This window comes from Sebastes fasciatus, chromosome 5 (genome assembly GCF_043250625.1).
Source record: "Sebastes fasciatus isolate fSebFas1 chromosome 5, fSebFas1.pri, whole genome shotgun sequence".
NCBI lineage: Eukaryota > Metazoa > Chordata > Actinopteri > Perciformes > Sebastidae > Sebastes > Sebastes fasciatus.
Genome location: NC_133799.1, coordinates 31,929,693 through 31,944,002, shown reverse-complemented (window position 1 = coordinate 31,944,002; position 14,310 = coordinate 31,929,693). Strand labels below are relative to the sequence as shown.

General features: G+C 40.9%; 1 long non-coding RNA gene across 1 annotated transcript in view; it reads right to left on the bottom strand.

Moving 5' to 3' along the window:
* Positions 1–3,774: 3,774 nt before the first annotated feature.
* LOC141768627 (uncharacterized) overlaps positions 3,775–14,310 on the bottom strand; it is a 30,111-nt gene continuing 19,575 nt past the window's right edge. Inside the window, exon 3 of the long non-coding RNA XR_012594125.1 lies at positions 3,775–4,520. This is a non-coding gene — a long non-coding RNA (uncharacterized LOC141768627). The remainder of the gene's footprint in view (positions 4,521–14,310) is intronic.

Below are 14,310 nucleotides of genomic sequence, written 5' to 3'. Positions count from 1 at the left end.
CTTTAGACTTTTGTTTGGCCGTTCTCGACTTAATTCTTAATTAGTTTACCTGCTAATTATGATCAACTGGCACACGCCACCAATTTACGAGGAAATGGGATTCATCATTATAAGAACACAGGTGCAAACAATTCTGCGGTTTAAGATGTCGTGAATCTGACATAGACTTTTCTTAGGACCTTTCTTAAGAACACATTTAAGAAAAAACTTAGGAGGAAGATATTGGTGACTGAGGCCCATTGTTTGGGATGTGGGATGAATTATAGTTTTCAGCTGCTTACCAGACAATAATTTTATCCAGGAAAGTTTTAGTTTTAAAACTAGAGTGAAGATACTGGCATCATGTGAAACTAGTAAACCTAAGGAATCCATTATTACCAACCATGTCATACTAGCTTGTCGTGAAGGAGGTTAAATAACGCTCCAAACTAAATTTTGGTGAGGGGTCCCTTGACCTCTGACCTCAAGATATGTGAATGAAAATGGGTTCTATGGGTACCCACGAGTCTCCCCTTTACAGGCATGCCCACTTTATGATAAAGTGCAGTTTGGGGCAAGTCATAGTCAAGTCAGCACACTGACACACTGACAGCTGTTGTTGCCTGTTGGGCTGCAGTTTGCCATGTTATGATTTGAGCATATTTATTATGCTAAATGCAGTACCTGTGAGGGTTTCTGGACAATATTTATCATTGTTTTGTGTTGTTAATTGATTTCCAATAATAAATATATATATACATTTACATAAAGCAAACATATTTGTCCACTCCCATGTTGATAAGAGGATTAAATACTTGACAAATCTCCCTTTAAGGTACAATTTGAACATTTAAAAAAATGTGTGATTCATTTGTGATTAACTATTTTAATAGATTGACAGCCCTAGTATTAACCTTTTTAATACAGTGTTATAATGTTATCAGTGATTCTGATTTGTGCATGTATCTCACCACTAGTGGGCAGACTATTATTTTAGCCTAGCATGCTTTCAGCCTATATGTTCTGCCTGACATACACACATGCTTTCTGAGGTACATACAGGCCGTACATCACCAAACCAGACCTGATTGGGACGATTGTGCCATTTGGCTCCCCGGCTCTGGTCTGGGAGGAATAAACACACGTCGTGATAACTCTGGATGTGCAAGCAGAGAGAGGACGCGTGACTTTAAGCCGGCCTGACACCATGGGGTTGTTAGAGGAGTCTGCCATCAGGTGGATGAAGAAAACACACCGCCTCCAGTCCAGCCTTCATTACTTCCTTGGAATCAGGCGATGGCCTTAGCACTCGTCACAAACACTTAGCGTGCACTCTCCCCCTTACAGGCCTGCACTGACGGCCATATTTGTACGAAGTGGTCATCATGGAACCGATGGCCGTCGGCCCGTACTGCAACCTGGGGGACAGAGCTAACATGATGTCAATTTAAAAGGTTGACTGGCTCCTCAATCTGTGGCGTCTCTTGTGTTACGGTTTGACACATCAGCCGGGGAGACAAGTTATTGCTTTAACGACCTGCTGTGCATTCTGGTTTGATGAGCGCCGCCTGGTTCGTCCTTGGCAGACAACATATTTCCAACAAATGCGGGTGTTTATCGAGGATAATAAGCAGCTCATAAGTGCCGATTTAACGGCGAGAGAGATTCATTTGAGTTTGAATCTGTTGTGGCCAATTTATTTTCTTCCTGGTATTTCTGGTAATGAGACATAAGCATTTATTTGGCGCGACCGCGGCTGTGCGGTGAATTTTTTGGATCCGTGGCCCGCTACTCCGCCGACGCCCCGAGGAGAGCGGCAGATCTTCAGCGACAGCACTTTGCGAGCACTTGCACAGCTGATGAGCTGTAATTATGTTTTAATTATTTCTGTAGGGCATCATTCTCTCCCGACATGAACCACCCCTCCCCTCTTTTGCAAATTAAGACGTCGAGTATTTTGAAAACATTTGGTGATGAAACTCTCTTCAGTCCACTAATTACTGCACAGCCTCGTGTCAGCGCCCGTAGACGGCATGTCTTTGATGTCTACTGGCCAGGATGATAATCAAGGGCACAGATCGCATGTGATAGGCTGTAATTGGGACAAGTTGTTTAAAAAAAAAAAGAAAAAAGGGCACCGCATGACTTTGACGGCTGCTTTGCAACAGCCACCGCTCCGAGACACTCCACCCCACCCTCCCCCATCCCGTGCCCACGGGTGAGGAAGCCTTGTCACTTATTAAGGAGGCTGTTGCCATGAAGTGACAGATGTCCTGATGTGATCTGTCTGCATCTTTGGCCTCCATCTGTCTTGTTAGTACAAATAGTTAAGGATGGTGTGAGGAGAGAGAGAGAGAGCTGTTGTTCTTTCGTATATGTTAAATGTATTGGAAGCTCTCGTTTCTGGGAAACTAGCTCCCCTGGCAATCCCTCCACAACAATCTCCCGGCTCTTCTTTTCCAACCTCTTGTTTTCCAGGGTTTTCCTCTGCCTCTCCTCCACCGCTTTCTGCAGGCCCTGATGTTTAGGGTTCAGTGCCACTGAACCATCCCCGAATCTCCATTTTTTTTTTTTTTTTGCTCTGCTTTGCTCCCTGCTTGGCAGAGAAAGATTAGGGGCTCGGGTCCTGGGGTGCAGCATCCCACCCTCTCTCCGGTCCTCACACCCTCCCTCTCTTCACCCATCCTCGGAGATTCAAATCCTTTTAGCTTCTTCCTCAGGTAAAATTGCCAAGGACCTTGTGAGCCCTGGGTTCCCCTGGAGGTAAAATCTATAATGGAGTTTTGATTTGAGCAAGAACAGCCTTGAAAATGGACTTCTTTAACCAGGTAGCTGCCTCGCAGAAGGTCAACAGTACTCCAGGTGGACACAACATGCCACAACTGTGTTAGGAAAAGGCAGAACAAAGGAACAGTTTTACTCCAAAGAAAGTGACCTGTGTCGACACGGTTGTAAATAAAAAATCAAAGTGATGCATTGCTTTTGTAAATTTTTTTACGAAAACTGAATTATTCAGCATCACTTACAATATCAGCATCAGGTTATACATAAATCTCTGATGGCAGAATAATCTCTTATCTGCTCTCATGTCCGGCATAGATTTATGGCTAGATGTCATATAAAAATGACTCTGAATGAATGAAATTACCAAGATCAGTTTGCATTTAATCAATAATGTTTTTTCTTGCAACCTTGACTCAAAGATAGAGGGCACCAACGCCTCAGTTTTGGAAAGACGGCTGTTCAAATCATCATCAGCACAGAGGATCTGAAGTGCTTTGTGTATTTAGTGTTTAGTGTATTTTGAAATTATATACTAACCATAACCCTGAGCCAGAGAGGGTTAGGGTTAAATAATATTATATTTTGGATGAAATACCTCTATGACAAAACAAAAAAGAAAAACAACAGGTAATAATAATAATAAAAAATAAATAAATAAAATACTACTAATAATACTAACACTACTACTACTACTAATAAATAATAATACAAATAAAATAATAATAATCTGTCATGAAATATTCTATTTTGGATGAAATATCTCTATGACAAAAAAACAGGTAATAATACAATAAAAATAAATAAAATACTAATACTAATACTACTACTACTACTAATAAATAAAAATAAAATAATAATAATCCTGAAATGTCATGTCATGAAATATTCTAATTTAGATGAAATAGCTCTATGACAAAAAACAGGTAATAATAATATATATAATAATAATAATAATAATAATAATAATAATAAATATAAATAAAATATAAATAATTTTCTGTCATGATTTGCTGTAGCAGCAGTTGCAGTAGTAGTATTAAAGGTGCTGTTATTATTCCGTTTATTTTTTTTTGTTTTGAATTATTATTTGAATTTTGTTTTGAAAAGGTGCCATTTAATAGGAATCAAATTAACATACAGTAAGCCTCATCACACCACCAGATGCTATAGATTGCTCGAAGAGTGACAGAGTTTGAGAATTAGAAATTTCACACAAATATGCTTCATTACCACTTTATTGATGTACCCTCTGCTGACGTTCAATTATTCATCAGCCACTCCAAAAAAGAAAAAAAAAAAAATGTTTGCTCTGCCTCAATTTATGCTCTGTATCAAAACAGAAATCGCATCCCTGCTGCAGCTATAATCTTAGTTAATCAGCATCATTTAATGCACTTAGCAGCGGTGTTTCGAATTCAAATGAAACACTCGTGCAGAAGCAATCGCCGCCTGCCCTAGTTCTCATCGATGGTGGGTTTGTCAAAATGATGCAATTGGTCATTACCTCACATCAGACGCCTCGGAGACATAATTCTGCCTGACAGTTGGATTCCAGCTTTGACAGCCTCAAACTTGTTGAGTTTTCTCTAAATACTTGCCATTGCAATGAGTTAAACATCCCCCGGAGGCACCGCAGAGTTTTCCTTTTGAACAAACACCCGAGGGACGCCAAGCTGGGACTGCACGAGGAACTGGAGGTCTTACGGAGAGGGCTGTTTGGGTTTATCTAATGGTACAATGGGTAATTTCTTCTGCCACTGCAGAGGGAGGGGAAGAAAAGAGGGATGAAAAGAGAGAAGGGAGTATGTTTAAGAGAGAATCTTTATCTGGGCTTAATATCCCATGCTCAAGCAGAGTGGAGGATTTTTTTGTTGTACAGATCTCTTTTGTCAGATCCTACCTACCCATGGAAGACCCAGGGGCACTCTAAGAACATACGCATCACCTAGATTTGCCTTCCAGCCCACTTCTCTCCAGCGATTGCACCCTCTCCCCGCTGGCTTCTTTGTGTAGAAGAGACGAGCGAGCATTTTGGAAATCAAATCTCAGTTTGTCGGAGTAAAACTGGAGCAGACTTCAATTTGAATAGATTTACTTCTACATAATTGTTCTGAACACATACATGTGAAGGAAAAAGCCTCTTCTTCTGTGCTTTGTGATGAAAAAATAAGGCTGAATGGGGAAAAATACTGTGTCTCCATTGAGAATCCCATCAGAATGTAATCGTCCACTAGACTAGAAAGTATATATATGATCAAAACAATAATAATCTGATTATTTCCTCCTATATGTTCGTGTCTCCAAACACCCTGTGGAGGCCCGAGACCTCGAACGGACGGAGCGTCGCTGGTCTCCGAAGGCCGAGCCACTTTGCAAGGGAGAATTCAGGTAGTCATCATTGTCAAAAAGGAGTGCACAACACTGCTGGGACAAAGGAAGGTGCTGGTGAAAACATGAGGTGAGTGGAACAGGCTGAGGTGGAGATAGGAGGGGGGGTGGGTAGGAGGGGGCAGGGGGTTGAAGAGAGTCCCAAAGCTCCCTGCCAGTGATGACCAGAGTGTCCATCAGCGAGGTCTCACGGGTGCCCGCTGAAACAGCAGCGCTGGCAGAACTAAAAAACACCCACCCTGGGAAAGTGCTTTTTCTCCCGCCAGACGCAGAGTGATGGATTGGGCCGGCCAGTGCACACAATGCATTTGTGAGGAGAGACAGAGGGGTGGTGGAGGGGGGGCGGTTGGTGGGGGCAAGGTCTGTCAGAAAAACACTTCCACTTTACTCCTAGAATGCACTAAAATATTTAAGAGTTCGATATTTATTTCATTATTCCACACATCAGATGTGAGAATGGACATGCACACAAATGGAAGCATACAACAAAATGATTGAAGTCACATATACTGTACGGCGCCGTACACTGAAGGGGTTGAAGTAAAGACAAAGAAATGCCCGGATGAATATTTAATACACTTTTTATGGCGAAAAATCGGAAATTAACTACGATTAAACACTTCGACAACCGAGGGCCTTGGAAAGTTGGGAGTGGATTTCCAGTTTGGCCGCGTCGAAGCTTTCTTCCTGAATGATGGAAATGCTTCTACTGAGAGGTGCGCGCCAACCACACCTGCCAACCTCGGGAGTCAACAGTATTGATTAAACCGCCGCATCCTCTCAAATCCATCCCCATTTCCTTTGAAGGCGAAGATCATCCTTGATATCTGCCAACAGCTTACTTAGGGATTTCTTCCTCTCCATCTAGGTTGTGTTAATTAATGCATGCTTTTCTTAAATTAGCCCTCTGAGGAGCTATAACTCAAATTCCTGTATTTATGAAAGTAATAGGTTGGAGAAAAAAAAAAAATGCTAAACTGAAATAATTATGCAGTCCGACGCTTTGCTTTGAGAATAAAACTGCGAGAAACCTGATGAAATATGAATGTGCATTGGGTGCAAAGATAGTTAAATATTTACAATCCTGTGTTAGTCCACAACCCCAGTAAAGATGCTCGTCAACTGCAATAATTGCTTCACTGCAAAACTTTGCACTTGATTCGAGGATTCACAGGGTGTTATAAGTTCAGAACGCTTTTCTTTTTTCAACTGTACACCTACACAAATATATATATATGTATACTGTATGCATACACACGTATACACACATATATACATATATACACACATATATACAGTACATATACGGTATATACATACATATATACACACATGTATATACACATATACACACATATACGCACATATGTACAGACATATATATATATATATATACATATATATATATATCAGGACTGTCAATTGATTAAAATATTGAATCGTGATAAATCGCATGATTGTTCATGGCCGTGGGTACCCATAGAACTAATTTTCATTCACATATCTTGAGGTCCGAGGTCAAGGGACTCCTTTGAAAATGGCCATGCCAGTTTTTCCCTGCCAAAATTTTGCGTAACTTCGTAGGCAAAATTTATAGTGTAACTTCGTGATGAACTTCGTGGCGTAACTTCGTGGCTTAACTTCGTGGCTTAACTTCGTGGCGTAACTTCGTGGCATAACTTTGTGGCATAACTTCGTAGCGTAACTTCTTAGCCTAACGTCGTAGCGTAACTTCTTAGCTTAACGTTGTAGCGTAACTTCGTAGCGTAACTTCGTGGCGTAACTTCGTGGCGTAACTTCGTGGCGTAACTTCGTGGCGTAACTTCGTGGCGTAACTTCGTGGCTTAACTTCGTGGCGTAACTTCGTGGCGTAACTTCGTAGCGTAACTTCATAGCGTAACTTCATAGCATAACTTCATAGCATTATTTAGCCCCCTTAGCAACAAGCTAGACATGGTTGTATGGTGGTTGTACCAATGTACCAAGGTTTTCTAGTTTCATATGATACCAGTAGCTTTACAACCAAGTCTGCTACAACCTAAAAATCGCAAATTGCGTTAATGTGTTAAAGAAATTAGTGACGTTTAAATTAATTTGTGTTAGAGCGTTATTATTGTGTTAACTTTGACAGCCCTGATATATATACATATATACACACACTATATATATACTGTATATACACACATGCACATACATACATACATACTACTGTGGTACACCTTATACAACCCTGTTCCATATTTCTACTTGAAGGCAGGTTAAGCAGCAGCCCATACTGCAGTTAAGAAAGGCCACACTGCAGTAAGATGTTGAGGGAGCCCCTGAGGGACTGATCTTATATCAGGAGACTGTATATTTCTACGCTAAAGAGGCTATTCAAACCCACCAACGCTTGAATTATTAAAGACACTGTATGTTTTTCAAAGCCTTGATTTAGCTTTTTTAAGGGGCGGGATGTGTGCGGTGTTGGTAGTGGTGTGGCCAGAGGTTTGGGATAGTAGGGAGGGAAGGGGAGTTGTGGGCTATCAGAGGTTGGATTGTTTCTGTTTTCACCCCCTCCCAACATCAGCCTCGTCTGCTAAAATGGCCTTTTACTCTCTAAGCATGCTTTTACTGCCTTTGAAGAGTTATTTTTGTTGATGAAAAGGATACGCGAACCCCGGCTATTCACAAGGTTGTTTAATACTTTCCCCTCCGTTTGGCTTATAAATTTATCATCAGTAAAGTATACCAGTGGTCTCATGCCGTAGTACAGGCTTTGAGCTAAGTGGCTGAGGTTGAGTGAGTGAAGCGAAGGACAGAGACGGAAAAACACAGAGGAAGAAAACGGTTTAACGGCGGTTGATCCCGTTCTGGAGTGGAGGAGTGTGTACTCAAGGTTTTAAGACGTTAAAAGTCTCAAATTGGCTTTATCGATGACTCTCTTGATTCCTAGATACAGTACAGAGGCCTCACTTGTTAACAACTTGTATGTTAATGACTTGTATTAGAAGTGATCAATCTACTTTGGATGCAAGCGTTTCCCATCGCTTTGAAGTGAACGCATTGATTGGTGGGAATATAACAGAATGAAACAATCGGTCCTCCTAAGTGCTGAGTGGAGCTGTTGGCCATAAGCCTGCTTTGCTTTCTATTAATAGATTTCAAAACAACACGGCTAGTAGAACACAGATTACAATGTTAACATTGTACCGTAATACACACTGTGTGGCAGGAGGTGTTTGGACAATTAAACATTATATGTGAGTCCAGAACCATGGGCATTCATTTGCTGCTATAACAGCTCAACTCTTTTTGGAGCCAGGCTGCAGGGATTTGCTACCTTTAAAATCAAGGTGAGGCAACTAAAACACTTGGTTATGGTTAAAGGTCCCATATTGTATATTTTCATGTCTTTTATATTATAAAGCAGGTTTAAGTTATATATAAATACTGTGAAAGTATCAAAACACTCAATCCATGGAGAAACACACACAGTCCGTATTCAGAAACTGTGCGTTTGAAACAAGCTGTTAGGATTTCTGTCCCTTTGTGACGTCACAAATCTACAATATTTAGACCATTTCACAGTTTTAAACGTAAACATACTAAATGTGTCCCAGTTTATTTCCTGTTTCAGTGTATGTGAATGACATCAACTGACAGGAAGTAAACATGGACCCAAGCTGTTTCCTAGCAACGCAATTCCATTGCCATTGCATTGAAATGCGCTAAAACGGAGCGTTTCAGACAGAGTATGAATACAGGGATATTCAGACAGACAGTATGAGAAAAATAATGTGTTTTTTGAACATTAAAGCATGTAAACATGTTCTAGTAGAAACATGAAATACAAACATGAACCTGAAAATGAGCATGATATGTCCCCTTTAAGGGAGGATTGTGGTTATGTAAAAAAAAAGAAGAGAGGAATATTAATTTTAGTCAAAAGCGCTACATGCTCAACCTTCCTTACTCCACTGGTACTGATGTGGTGGTGAAGGTGTGGAATCGTCCAATACAAATGTAGTTCCTATGGATTCTGGTTCCTCCACAGAGGTGGACGAAGTACTGCTCAAAACGTTACTTAAGTAAAAGTACAGAAGTATTATCAGCAAAATGTACTTAAAGTACCAAACGTAAAAGTAGCCCACTCATTATGCATAAAGGCTCCCTTCAAATGTGTTTTTATTATTATAGAATATTATATTATTCTGTTTTTATCAGTAACAAATACATGTAAGAGTATTTTAATGTTGTAGTTTGTGGACCAAATTTGATGTATTTGTATACTAGTGCATTATATCATGTGTTTATTTATAAGTGACAAATAAATATTTTCTTTTATGTCAAATGTTAATCTAATAAAAGCAACTAATGACTACAGCTGTCAGATAAATAGTGGAGTAAAAAGTACAATATTTACCTTTGAGATGTAGTGGAGTAGAAGTAGAAAGTAGCAGAAAATGTATATACTCAAGTAAAGTACAAGTACCTCAAAATTGTACTTGAGTACAGTAAATGTACTCAGTTACTTTCCACCACTGTTCCTACATACCAAACTATTTATGGACTTAGCTTAGAGCACACAGAGGGGCATTGTCAAGTTGAAACAGGAAATGACCTTCCCCAAACTTTACTGTTTTAGTTCACTCTCACTGTCATCAACCTTGTTTCCAGACACAGCAGGCAGATGTTTCCAGACAAAAAGAGCTCAGATAAACCCACTGTACACTACCCGCCCAGCACCAACCAGAAGACATACACAGTTAGCAACCAGCTGGTGACCATAGTGGAGCATTTAGCAACTAAAGAGACAGATATTTCACTCAGGAGTTGTGGAAACCAAAAAAAAGCTCAAAGGAGATATATTGGACTTAGATTTCTCAGGTTATTTGAAACCCAACTACATGCTACAATTGAAACATTTTGGTCGCCTAAAAATGTCTTATTCAGCGTTTGGTTGTACTTAGCTCCATCCTCTCGTGTCACTTCTGATTGCAAAAAAACAAGATGGTGACTGCAAAAAACCTAGATGGAGACGGCCAAAAACCAAGATGGTGAATGCCAAAAACCAAGAGGCCGACTGCCAATAAAAGCAAGATGGCGATGGCCAAAATGCCAAACTCAAGGCTTTAAAACGGCGGTACACAATCCAATGAGTGATGTCACTGTGACTACGTCCACCTCTTATATACAGTCTATGGGTGACAACATGTCAATGTTGTGTTTACAACTTGTTCCTGCTGCCCCCATGTGGTCAAACATCAGTTAATGTGGGTTTATGATTTCCATGAACTGGAACCAAGTGGCCAAGCCCAAACCATTACAAAAAGACCCATACTCAAAGTATAGAGGTGTCCACATATTATTGGCTACACAGTCTATTATAATACGTTCATGTCATACCTGACCTCACCTAACAAGACCTCCCATTGCTTTCATATACAGATGTTCAAGATCTTAGTTGTTATTTAGAACCTGGGATAAGTGGTGCTAAAACTACCACATCTTTTACATAGAACCTCCACAACCACCACCACCACCACCACCACCTCTGCTCTCTGATCGCTGTACTTTAGCACTGGGTGAAAAAGAAGGGATGCTGTTTATGGATGCCATTCCAGGTGGAGTATTGCTGATGCATTGCCCACCCAACAGATGTCTCTCCTGAATTAGTTACCTCAGGATCCTCCCTGCATACCAAATCAGGGGAAACATACAAGTTGTGCACAATTCTGATTTATTCATCCACTCTATGCCTCATGCTTCCACAATAGCATGCAAATCAGTGGTATTTATCACCATTTCATGGTATGTAGTATACAGTGGTGCATAGCAGTTTGATGCTTTATTGATTTGTCTCCCACAAGGATATCACAGATAAATAAATGATACAGCCTTGAATTAAAGGTAGAGCTGCTGTATCTGACACCATCACGCTGTTGAGATTGATACGGCCGCTCTCTCTGAACTCACAAACAAAACGCAGGTTGCAGTCGGATTGCAGTGGGATGGCGAGGTGGTCTAGACTCCGTTCAATCACGGTTACATCATTTCCTCTCTTAAAGTGGGAGGGCATGGAAACAAGTGGAACTCATGATATCATCACCCCCACTCTTCCTCCTCCTCCTCCTCCTCCTCCTCCTCCTCCTCCTCCTCCTCCTCCTGTAGCCGACCACAAGGCCCAGCCTTTCTTTATTGATAGTGGAACGCTTGACAAAGCAGGGTAATTAAAGCAATAGTGCCGGTTGGGTTTCATTGATAAAGATTGGAGCCGATGCACCTCTCTGTGGTGTGTCAGCAGCAGAGAGCTCCCGTCCCCTGGATCCCTCGTTCGCCTTTCATCTCCCCCACTCAGCCATGAAAAATTCATCCAAGACCTCCAGAAATATTTATTGTAAAATCTTAGGGAGAAGTGGTAGCACTGAAAAATTCATGGCCTTATTCGCCTCCAACAGCTGTGGACCCCTTAATTAATTTGATTGCTCACATTACACAATAAATTCATTTATACAATATTTATCTGTCCTTTTCCTCAACTTGGTCTAATCAAACAGACAACTACACAAAGCTAGTGTGTTTTTATTCTTTTTCTTCACATACAGCACAGTGTATATTTCTGTTTTAATTTGGTTATCCTGCCCAATATTTTTTTCTTTCACACAATACCACTGTGTGGAAGACTGGTAGGCCTAGCGTAGATTTGATATATACAGTATGTATGTTGAAGAGCTTCAGCTATTTCATCAAGATCATATTAAGATGTCACTAAAGAAATATCCCATCTTATCTTGGTAAACACTTAATTTATAATAGAGCCTTCTAAAATAAAGACAGTCTATTGTACTGGTATTAATACAACAACATATACAATTTGTGTCATTTAACAATTTGTATTGTTGCTATTTTGTGTTAGGTGATAAAAAGGAGTCTACTGCCATGCTAGGAGCTCTGTGAGGCTGTTCTAAGGCACAGATTTAGGAAACAAAACTACTTAGGTTTAGGAAAAGATCATTTTGGCAAAGAAAACTGCTTAGTTAGGTTTAGGAAAAGATTGTGGTATAGGTTAAAATAACTCCGGAATTGGTGTTACTTAATTATGGAAGTTACGTGACAAATAAATCAACGTTGACTTGTGGTTTTAAACGGGGTACGAACACCGGTCTCCTGAGCGAAAGTCCAGTGTTTCTTGACCCACCCATTCACCCCGACCTCCTCTCTACACGCCATTAGTCGCTCTTTATACTTCCTGGTTCCATGATTACGTGGATTACATACAAATTCATTTTGCGGGATATTACAGAGCATTACTTTTCGTAAGCCTGACAGGTATGTTTACCAAGTTCAACATCTTAGCTTAGCATGCTAACATTTGGTAATTAGCACTAAACACAAAGTTCAGCTGAGGCTGATGGGAATGTGTTTTCCGGGCATTTAGTCATGAACCAAAGTATTGGACAAATTTAAAGTTTGACCTGATGATGATGAAAAGTCGGTGGATTACTAAAATCATGAGGGTTTCATCCTCTGGGGACCATGAATGTCTGTTCAAAATGTCACGGCAATTCTTGCAATACTATGATGAGTTACAGTATTTCCGTGTGGACCAAAGTGAACCGCTAGTGTGTCTAAAAAAAGTCCTTTCATGAGGAAGGCTAACCGAAACATTACATACAACAATACCGAAACATTAGAACAACAGTTATTTATAATCTAAATATAATTTAACATTTTTTGACAGACCGTGAGATGAATTGTGATAATGGCCATCTGTGCTCTATGCTACTTTCTACTGGGATGTCCATTATTTTGCATTGTTTGATGTGTATTTTTCCTCTCTCACATGTAAAGCTTGACACACATCAGTGGGGCTGCTGTTTATAATGGTGACTGGTGACAGTCATGTTGCTCCGTTAGCGTTCAAATGTGTCATCACAACTAATTTAATGCTGATATATACTGCAGGACAATCCTCTCCTTGGGCATTTCAGACTCCTTGTCTCTCATCTCCAGCACCTCGCAGCAACAAAATAGCTTCACCCAAAAAAACTCCCAATTTGGAATAAAAATGATTCCCCATGTAGCTCCAAATAATTCTGAATCAATTTCCAGAGTCGGTAATTCTTTTGCCTCCTTAGGCTGTAACGTTTTGTTTCTGAAATTGGGATTTGGGCACACATAAAATCACTTCAAGATTAGGTTTGTCATTTTTTTTTTACCTACGCATTCATATGAGCAGCATCCAATCTGTAGGAAGCCTTGACAGCTAGTAACAGCTAGTAACAGCTCCATGTGACAGGTGTCTTCCTCCGCTATGTAATCACAGTGTGAGGAACCATGCTGTGCAAAACAGACAACAACAGTTTCTATAATGATGGAATATCCACAGTGTGCAGACTTAAAACGAGGACTCTTGAGGATGCGTTTTTGAATTGCATTTTTAAGTCAATGGCAGCGGTATGAGAAGCACAACCCCGGTAATAACACACTGTCTTCGAAAAGGTTGAATTTACTGTTTCGTGAGCTGGAGGAGATGAGAGATAATAGGGCCTATCAGACAATTCATTACCCGCGGACCCAGGTATTCAGTCTTGCTGCCCACTGAGATTTGGTACCGGTCCAGTCCTGCACCAGATGTAAGCCTGAGGGGAGTGCTGGGTCAGGGTTAATGGCTATAGCATAGTATCATGTTCTGCTCTGTTGAAGTCCACCCTCTCGCCCTGCCAAGAGGGCTCAGAGGTCAGCGGGGACATTAGTCTCAGCCCGATTCTTCATTAGCCTTGCTAATTACAGGGCTCCTCTACGGGGATGGCAGCTCATGCCTGGGACGAGCCTCGCGCTCTTCTGCCTCCTGTCTTTACTTTACGCTACCACGGGCCCTGCCATATGCTGAGCTTCGGTTAGCTCCTGTAAAAGAGGCGCTTATTCTTGACTCAGTGCCTCTCCAGCCAGTTTAGACACATGTCAAGTCAACACATGTCCACACCCAGGATCACTTGCTGGACTAAGCTCTCTGACATGAAGCCCCAGAATTTTTGCACGCTGACAGGCCCTATTTTCTGCTATGAGAAAGCTCTCTTACAGGTCCTTTGCAGTGTTATCGATGGAGGGGTGGCCTGTGACATTGCCTTTGGCCTCCATCGCCTGTTGTTGTTATGTGTAAGACAGCTCTTCTAG